Source organism: Rhinopithecus bieti, unplaced genomic scaffold (genome assembly GCF_001698545.2).
Source record: "Rhinopithecus bieti isolate Rb0 unplaced genomic scaffold, ASM169854v2 scaffold_3040, whole genome shotgun sequence".
Taxonomy (NCBI): domain Eukaryota; kingdom Metazoa; phylum Chordata; class Mammalia; order Primates; family Cercopithecidae; genus Rhinopithecus; species Rhinopithecus bieti.
Genome location: NW_016804657.1, coordinates 9,672,776 through 9,682,735, shown reverse-complemented (window position 1 = coordinate 9,682,735; position 9,960 = coordinate 9,672,776). Strand labels below are relative to the sequence as shown.

The 9,960-nt window shown below is 41.1% G+C and overlaps 1 long non-coding RNA gene across 1 annotated transcript in view; it reads right to left on the bottom strand.

The window, feature by feature from the left end:
- Positions 1-2,453: 2,453 nt before the first annotated feature.
- LOC108528157 (uncharacterized) overlaps positions 2,454-9,960 on the bottom strand; it is a 32,264-nt gene continuing 24,757 nt past the window's right edge. The window contains exons 3-4 of the long non-coding RNA XR_001885038.1: positions 4,813-4,883; positions 2,454-4,304 (exon numbers count right to left, since the gene is read on the bottom strand). This is a non-coding gene — a long non-coding RNA (uncharacterized LOC108528157). The remainder of the gene's footprint in view (positions 4,305-4,812; positions 4,884-9,960) is intronic.

The following is a 9,960-nucleotide window of genomic DNA, read 5'->3' as shown; positions in this document are numbered from 1 at the left end:
AAAACATCACTCTGTATCCCATAAATATCTGTAATTATTACATGTCAACCAAAAATAAAAGGAAAGTAAAATAAAAAGACACAAATATTTTGTTTAAAAAAACAAAGGCACTCACATTGGCAAGGAAGAAGTTAAACTGTCTCTGTTTGCAGATGACATGAAAACTCTAAAGACTCTACCAAAAATGTTGGCACCAATAAACAATTTCAGCAAAGTTGCGGGATACAAAATCAATAACAATAAAAAATTAGTAGCGTTTCCATGTTCTAACAATGAACTATCTGAAAAAGAAATCAAGAAAACAATCTCAACTACAATAGTCACCAAAAAAAAAAAAAAAGGGTAGGAATAACATTGATGAAAAAAATTGAAGGAACAAACATTTTGTGTTCATGGATTAGAAGAATATTGTTAAAATGTCCATACTACCCAAGATGATCTACAGACTGAATGCAGTTCTTATCAAAATTCCAATGACTTTTTTCACAGAAATATAAAAACAATCCTAAAATTTATTTGGAACCACAAAAGACCCTGATAGCCAAAGCAGTCCTGATCAAAAAGAACAAAGCTTCGGGTATCACATTACTTGATTTCAAAATCTACTGCAAATCTATAGTAATCAAAACAGCATGGTACTGACATAATAACAGACACACAGACCAATGGAATAGAATAGAGAGCTCAGAAATAAATCCATACATTTATGGTCACTTAATTTTTGACAAAGGTGCTAAGAACAAACAATGGGGAAGGGACAGTCTCTTCAATAAATGCTGCTGGGACAACCAGCTACCTACTGACAGAAGAATTACATTAGACCTTCATACATTTGAAAAAAATGGTTAACATCTAAAATATATAAGGAACTCAAATAACTCTAAAAGAAAACAAATAATTAGATTGAAAATGGCAAAATAAATGATCATGCTTTTGAAGAAAGCAACAGAAGTAAATAAAAAGAAAAAAAATGGGCAAAGGACCTGAATGGATATTTCTCAAAAGAAGATATATCTTAAAAGAAATAGATATTTCTTAAAAGAAGGCAAACAGCTACATGAAAAAATGCTCAACATCACTAATCATTAGGGAAACAATGAGCTGTCATGTCACACTTGTCAGAATGGCTATTATTAAAAAGACAAAAGGTAGGTGTCGGTGAGAATGTGGAGAAAATAGAGCCCTTGTATGCTCCCGGTAGAGATGTAAATTATTGCAGCCATTATGAAAACTGTATGGAGGTTCTTCAAAAAAACTAAAAATAGAATTATCATATGATCCAGCAATCCCACTTCTGGGTATTAACCCAAAAGATCTGAAATCTTATGTCGAAGAGATCTCTGCACTCCCAAGTTCATTGTAGCATTATTCACTTGGCAGTTATGGAACCAACCTGAGCGTCCACTGATAGATTAATGCACAGAGAAAATGTAGTATATGTACACAATAGAATACTAAAAGGAAATGCTGGCCAGAAGCAGGGGCTCACACCTGTAATCCCAGCACTTTGGGAAGCTGAGAGGGGAGGATCACTTGAGCCCAGGAGCTTGAGACCAGTCTGGGCAACATAGTGGGACCCTCAGCTCTACAAAAAATAAAAAAAAATTGGCCAGGTGTGGTGGCACCCATCTGTAGTCCCAGCTACTCAGGAAGCTGAGGCAGAAGAACTGTTGAGCTTGGGAGGTCGAGGCTGCAGTGAGCTGTGATCATGCCACTGCACTCCAGCCAGGGCAAAGGAACAAGAAGACCCCGTCTCAAAAAATGAAATGAAATGAAATGAAATGAAATGAAATATAAAATAAAATAAAATAAAGGAAACTAAAAAGGAAGAGATTTTGTCATTTGCAACAACATGGATGGAATTGGAGAACACTGTGCTAAGTGAAATAAGCCAGACATACAAAGACAAATACCATATGTTCTCACTTATATGTGGAATCTAAAGCAATCAAACTTACAGAAGCAAAGAGTAGAATGATGGCTACCAGAGGCTAGGGGTTTGGGTGAATGGGAGATGACTGTCAAAAGGTACAAAGCCTCAGTTGAACAGAAGGAATAAGTTTTTGTTTTTTGAAATCTATTACACCAGCATGATGAATATAGTTAATTCTCGTGTATTGTACAATTTAAAATCACTAAAACAGTAAACTTCAAATGTTCTCATGACAAAAAGATAAGTACTTAAAGTGATGGATATGTCAATTTTATTGATTTAATATCAACCTAGATTTAATTCTTCCACATTGTATTAATAAACCATAACATTGCTTTGTATCCCATAAATATATACAACTATAATTTGTCAATTTACACACAAAAAATTTTAAACTAGATCCTCATCTCACACTTTGTACAAAAGTCAACTCAAAATGGATTAAAGACTTAAACATAAGACCTGAAACTGTAAATCTACCAGAAAAAAAAACTAGAAAAAATGTTCCATGACATTGGTCTTGGCAATGATATTTTTTAATATGACCCAAATTGCTTCTCAGCCTTTTGACTAAGATCAATTATGGGCATATCCCCCAAATGACAAGCAACAAAAGCAAAATTGGACAACTGGGATTACATCAAACTACAGAGCTTCTGCATAACTACAAAAACAATGAACAGAGTAAAGAGACAACCTGCAGAATGAGAAAACATATTTGCAAACCAAACATCTGGCAAGGGGTTAATGTCCAAAATATATAAGGAATTGAAACAACTCAATAGTAAGAAAGCAAATAACCTAATTAAAAATAGGTCAGAGGACTTGAATAGAATTTCTCAAATGAAGACATACAAATGGCTAGTAGGTATATGAAAAAAATGTACACCACCACGAGTCATCAGGGAAATGCAAATTAAAACCACAATGAGATATCACTTCATGCCTATTAGAATGACTATTATCAAAAACACAAAAGATAAGACGTGTTGGCAAGGATGTGCAAAAAATGGAACCCTTATTCACTGTTGGTGGGAATGTAACTTAGTACAGTTCTTATGAAAAACAGCATGAAGGGCAACCCCCTTTGGGTCCCCTCCCATTTTATGGGAGCTCTGTTTTCACTCTATTAAATCTTGCAACTGCACACTCTTCTGGTCCGTGTTTGTTACAGCTCAAGCTGACCTTTCGCTTGCCTCCATCACTGCTGTTTGCTGCCATCGCAGACCCGCAGCTGACTTCCACCCCTCCGGATTAGGTGGGTGTCCGCTGCACTTCTGATCCAGCCAGGCACTGCTCATTTCTGCTCCCAATCGGGGTAGAGGCTCACCATTGTTCCTGCACGGGCTAAGTGCCCGAGGTTCATCCTAGTCGGGCTGAACAGAGCTATAACACTCACGGCAGGGCCCAAGATTCCATTCCTTGGGATCTGTGAGGCCAGGAACCCCAGGTCAGAGACCAAGAGGCTTGCCGCCATCTTGGAAGCGGCCGGCCACCATCTTGGGAGCTATAAGAACAAGGACCCCCTAGTAATATTTTGGCGACCATGAAGGGACCTCCAAAGTGCTTTCACTTGCTATTCTGTCCTATCTTTCCTTAGAATTGGAGGAAAATACCGGGCACCTGTTAGCCAGTTAAAAACGATTAGGATGGCCACCAGACTTAAGACTCAGGTGTGAGGCTGTCTGGGGAAGGACTTTCTAACAATCCCCAACCCTTCTGGGTTGGGAGCATTGATTGTTCTGCCTGTAACCAGCTTCTACTTTCAATTTCCCTGGGGAAGCCGAGGGCTGACTAGAGGCAGAAAGCTGTTGTACCGAACTCCCGGCATTAGCCGGTTGAGATCATGGCACAGCCAGAAGTCTCTACTCAACAGTCGCCCATGCGTGCACCCCTACCTTTCCTTCTGACCTATACCTCCTGGGTCCTGACCATGACTTTCTTGAAAGTATAGCCCCAAAATTCTCCTTAGCTCTGGATCTGCTTCCTCAGATCCCTGCCTCCTAGATACTAATGCTTCAGACTTTCATTTTCTCTCACAAGTATTAGTATCTCCAAAAGGATCTAAGGAAGCTCTCTGCTGCATCCTTAGGCCCCTAGGCTATGAACCCAGGGAGTCTTGTTTCTGGTGTCCCTCCCAAATTAGGCATACAGCTCTCGACATGGGCAGTTTTGTGGGATCCGTTCCCCACCACCCTTGCCAGGGCCTTAAAACTGATAACCCAGTACTGTAACAACTGGAACTGGGCCTACAACAACATAATAGATCAGGATGAAAGCAAATTGAGTAAATAAAAGGGAGGCGCATATTCCTATAGTGGCAAATGGGGGCAACGAGCGAATGTCCTTCCACTGTGTTTCCAAAATCCATCTACAAAGACAGAAAGGAAAAAGAGAGAAAGAGAAAGATAGAAGTAGAAAAGAAAAAACAGTGTACCCTATTTCTTTACAGGCCAGGATAAATTTAAAACCTATAATTGATAATTGAAGGTCTTCTGAGTGACCCTATAACACTCCAATACCACTCTGTTGTCAGTGTAAACAAGGGCGTTGCCTGAAAGCACTGAGGCCACTGACAACCAGTAGCCTTCCTATCAAAAATCCTTAACCCAGGAACCTGCAGATGGCCCAAATGCATTCAATCTGTAGCAGCAACTGCTTTGCTAACAGAAAAAAGTAGAAAAATAACCTTTAGAGGAAACCTCACTGTGAGCACACCTCACCATTTCAGAACTATCCTAAAAGCCAAAAGGTAGCTTACAAACTCAAAAATCTTAAAGTATGGGGATATTCTGTTAGAAAAAGGTGATTTAACATTAACCACAGTAAATTCCCTTAACCAAGCAGATTTCCTAATAGGGGATTTAAATCTTCATTACCATACAAAGGTCCAACCAGACCTAGCAGAAACTACCTTCAAGACAGGATGATACATGTTTCCTCCGGGTGACTGAGGGAAAAAAAACCCAACACAATGGGTATTAAGTAATTGATAGGGAGACTCCTGTGGAAGTAGAGTTAGGAAAATTGCCTAGTAATTGGTCTGCTCAAACGTGGGAGCTGTTTGCACTCAGCCAACTCTTAAAGTACTTACAGAATCAAAAAGCCCAGTGTAGACCCTCACTGGGACGCAGAATACATGGAGATTGGTGCTGCAGACATTTACTAACTTGCATGCTAGAAGGACTAAGGAAAACTAGGAAGAAGGCTATAAATTATTCAATCATGTCCACTATAACACAGGGAAAGGAAGAAAATCCTACTGCCTTTCTGGAGAAACTAAGGGAGGCATTGATGAAGCATACCTCTCTGTCACCTGACTCTGTTGAAGGTCAACTAATCTTAAAGGATAAGGTTATCACTAAGTCAGCTGCAGACATTAGAAGAAAACTTCAAAAGTCTGCCTTAGGCCCAGAGCAAAACTTAGAAACCCTATTGAACTTCGCAACCTCGTTTTTTTATAACAGATATAAGGAGGAGCAGGTGGAATGGGACAAACGAGATTAAGAAAAAGGCCACGTTTTAGTCATGGCTCTCAGGCAAGTGGACTTTGGAGGCTCTGGAACACAGAAAGGCTGGGCAAATCGAATGCCTAATAGGGCTTGCTTCCAGTGCGGTCTACAAGGACACTTTTTTAAAAAAGATTGTCAGAATAGAAATAAGCTACCCCCTCATCCATGCCCCTTATGTCAAGGGAATCACCGGAAGGCCCACTGCCCCAGGGAACGAAGGTCCTCTGAGTCAGAAGCCACTAACTAGATGATCCAGCAGCAGGACTGAGGGTGCCCGGGGCAAGTGCCAGCCCATGCCATCACCCCCACAGAGCCCCAGGTATGCTTGATTATTGAGGGCCGGGGGTTAACTGTCTCCTGGACACTGACCTTCCTTCTCAGTCTTACACTCCTGTCCTGGACAACTGTCCTCCAGATCTGTCACTATCTGAGGGATCCTAGGACAGTCAGTCACTAGATACTTCTCCCAGCCACTAAGTTGTGACTAGGGAACTTTACTCTTTTCACATGCTTTTCTAATTATGCCTGAAAGCCCCACTCTCTTGTTAGGGGGAGGCATTCTAGCAAAAGCAGGGGCCACTATATACCTGAACATAGGAGAAGGAACACCCGTTTGTTGTCCCCTGTTTGAGGAAAAAATTAATCCTGAAGTCTGGGCAACAGAAGGACAATATGGAGGAGCAAAGAATGCCCATCCTGTTCAAGTTAAACTAAAGGATTCCGCCTCCTTTCCCTACCAAAGGCAATACCCCCTTAGACACGAGGCCCAACAAGGACTCCAAAAGATTGTTAAGGACCTAAATGCCCAAGGCCTAGTAAAACCATGCAATAGCCCCTGCAATACTCCAGTTTTAGGAGTACAGAAACCCAACAGACAGTGGAGGTTAGGGCAAGATCTCAGAATTATCAATGAGGCCCTTGCCCCTCTATACCCAGCTGTACTTAACCCTTATCTGCTTTCCCAAATACCAGAGGAAGCATAGTAGTTTACAGTCCTGGACCTTAAGGATGCCTTTTTCTGCATCCCTGTACATCCTGGCTCTCAATTCTTGTTTGCCTTTGCAGATCCTTCAAACCCAATCTCTCAACTCATCTGGACTGTTTTACCCCAAGGGTTCAGGGATAGCCCCCATCTATTTGGCCAGGCATTAGCCCAAGACTTGAGCCAGTTCTCATACCTGGACACTCTTGTCCTTTGGTAAGTGGATGCTTTACTTTTAGCTGCCCGTTCAGAAACCTTGTGCCATTAAGCCACCCAAGTGCTCTTACATTTCCTCAACAAATTTCCTTTCCATGGCTACAAGGTTTCCAAACCAAAGGCTCAGCTCTGCTCACAGCAGGTTAAATACTTAGAGCTAAAATTATCCAAAGGCACCAGGGCCCTCAGTGAGGAACGTATCCAGCCTATCCCAAAACCCTAAAGCTACTAAGAGGGTTACTTGGCATAACAGGCTTCTGCCAAATATGGACTCCCAGGTACGGCAAAATAACCAGGCCGTTATATACACTAATTAAGGAAACTCAGAAAGCCAATACCCATTTAGTAAGATGGACACCTGAAGCAGAAGCGGCTTTCCAGGCCCTAAAGAAGGCCCTAACCCAAGCTCCAGTGTTAAGCTTGCCAACGGGGCAAGATTTTTCTTTATATGTCACAGAAAAACAGGAATAGCTCTAGGAATCCTTACACAGGTACGAGGGACCAGCTTGCAACCCGTGGCATGCCTGAGTAAAGAAATTGACATAGTGGCAAAGGGTTGGCCTTATTGTTTACAGGTAGTGGCGGCAGTAGCAGTTTCAGTATCTGAAGCAATTAAAATAATACAAGGAAGAGATCTTACTGTGTGGACATCTCATGATGTAAACGACATACTCACTGCTAAAGGAGACTTGTAGCTGTCAGACAACCGTTTGCTTAAATATCAGGTTCTGTTACTTGAAGGGCCAGTGGTGCAACTGCACACTTGTGCAACTCTTAACTCAGTCACATTTCTTCCAGACAATGAAGAAAAGATAGAACATAACTGTCAACAGGTGATTGCTCAACTTACGCCACTTGAGGGGACCTTCTAGAGATTCCCTTGACTGATCCTGACCTCAACTTGTATACTGATGGAAGTTCCTTTGTAGAAAAAGGACTTCCAAAAGTGGGCTTTGCAGTGGTCGGTGATAATGGAATACTTGAAAGTAATCCCCTCACTTCAGGGACTAGCGCTCAGCTGGCAGAACTAATAGCCCTCACTCAGGCACTAGAATTAGGAGAAGGAAAAAGGGTAAATATATATACAGACTCTAAGTATGCTTACCTAGTCCTCCATGCCCACGCAGCAATATGGAGAGAAAGAGAATTCCTAAGTTTGGAGGGAACACCTAGCAAACATCAGGAAGCCATTAGGAGATTATTACTGGCTGTATAGAAACCTAAAGAGGTGGCAGTCTTACACTGCCGGGGTCATCAGAAAGGAAAGGAAAAGAAAATAGAAGGGAACTGCCAAGTGGATATTGAAGCCAAAAAAGCCACAAGGCAGGACCCTCCATTAGAAATGCTTATAGAAGGACCCCTAGTGTGGGGTAATCCCCTCCGGGAAACCAAGCCCCAGTACTCAGCAGGAGAAATAGAATGGGGAACCTCACGAGGACATAGTTTCCTCCCCTTAGGATGGCTAGCCACCAAAGAAGGAAAAATACTTTTGCCTGCAGCTAACCAATGGAAATTGCTTAAAACCCTTCACCAAACCTTTCACTTAGGCATTGATAGCACCCATCAGATGGCCAAATTAGTATTTACTGGACCAGGCCTTTTCAAAACTATGAAGCAGATAGACAGGGCCTGTGAAGTGTGCCAAAGAAATAATCCCCTGCACTTCAGGCCATACATTTCAATCCCTGTATCTTTAACCTCCTTGTTAAGTTTGTCTATTCCAGAATCGAAGCTGTAAAACTACAAATGGTTCTTCAAACGGAGCCCCAGATGCAGTCCATGACTAAGCTCTACCACAGACCCCTGGACCAGCTTGCTAGCCCATGCTCTGATGTTGATGACATCAAAGGCACGCCTCCCGAGGAAATCTCAACTGCATGACCCCTACTATGCCCCAATTCAACAGGGAGCAGTTAGAGCGGTCATCGGCCAACCTCCCCAACAGTGCTTGGGTTTTCCTGTTGAGAGTGGGGACTGAGAGACAGGACTAGCTGAATTTCCTAGGCTAAGAATCCCTAAACCTAGCTGGAAAAGTGACCGCATCCACCTTTAAACATGGGGCTTGCAACTTAGCTCACACTCGACCAGTCAGGTAGTAAAGAGAGCTCACTAAAATGCTAATTAGGCAAAATCAGGTAAAGAAATAGCCAGTCATCTATCGCCTGGGAGCATAGGGGGAGGGACAATGATCGGGATATAAACCCAGGCATTTGAGCTAGCAATGGCAACCCCTTTGGGTCCCCTCCCATTTTATGAGAGCTCTGTTTTCACTCTATCAAATCTTGCAAATGCAAACAAACAAACAAACAAACAATAAAAACCGACTATGGAGGTCCCTCACAAAATTAAAAACAAAACTACCATATGAGCCAGCAATCTTACCACTGACTATATATCCAAAGGATATGAAATCAGAATGGTGAAGAGATATTTGCACTCCCATGTTCACTGCAGCATTATTCACAATAACCAAGCTATGAAACCAACTTAACTGTTCATAAACAGATGAATGAATAAAGAAAATGGAGTACATATACACAATGGAATAGTATACACTCTTTAAAAAGAAGGAAATCCTGTCATTTGCTGCAATGTAGATGAACCTAGAGGATATTATGTTAAGTGAAATAAGCCAGACACAGAAAAACAAATACCACATGATCTCACACATACGTGAATCTAAAAAAGTTGAGCTTGGCTGGGCACAGTGGCTCATGCCTATAATCCCAGCACTTTGGGAGGCTGAAACAGGTGGATCACTTGAGGTCAGGAGTTTAAGACCAGCCTGGCCAACATGGTGAAACCTCATCTCTACTAGAATACAAAAATTTCAATTTTTAAAATAAAAAATTTCAATTTCTAATTGCTACTATTGTATATAAATACTATTAAATTTGTAAATGTACAACAACATCAAAAAGTATGAAACAGGGATAAACTTGACAATAGATGTTTAATATTTGGTTACTGCAAACTATAAAATATTGCTGAGAAAAATTAAAGAAAATCCGAGTAAATGAAGTGATACATTGCATTAATGAATAGCAAGATTCTGTATTGTTAAGATGTAAACAGTACTCCCCAGATTGATCTATGGATTCAAGGCATACTCAGTAAAAATCTACATAGGCATTTTTTGGAGAAATTGACAAGGTGATTCTAAAATTTATATGACAATGGAAAGGCACTGGAATACTCAACACACTTTGAAAAAGTAGAACAAAGTGGGAACTTATACTACCTGACTTCAAGATATTATAAAGTTATAGCAATCAAGACACTGTGGTATTGATGTCAGAAAGATAAATAGATATATG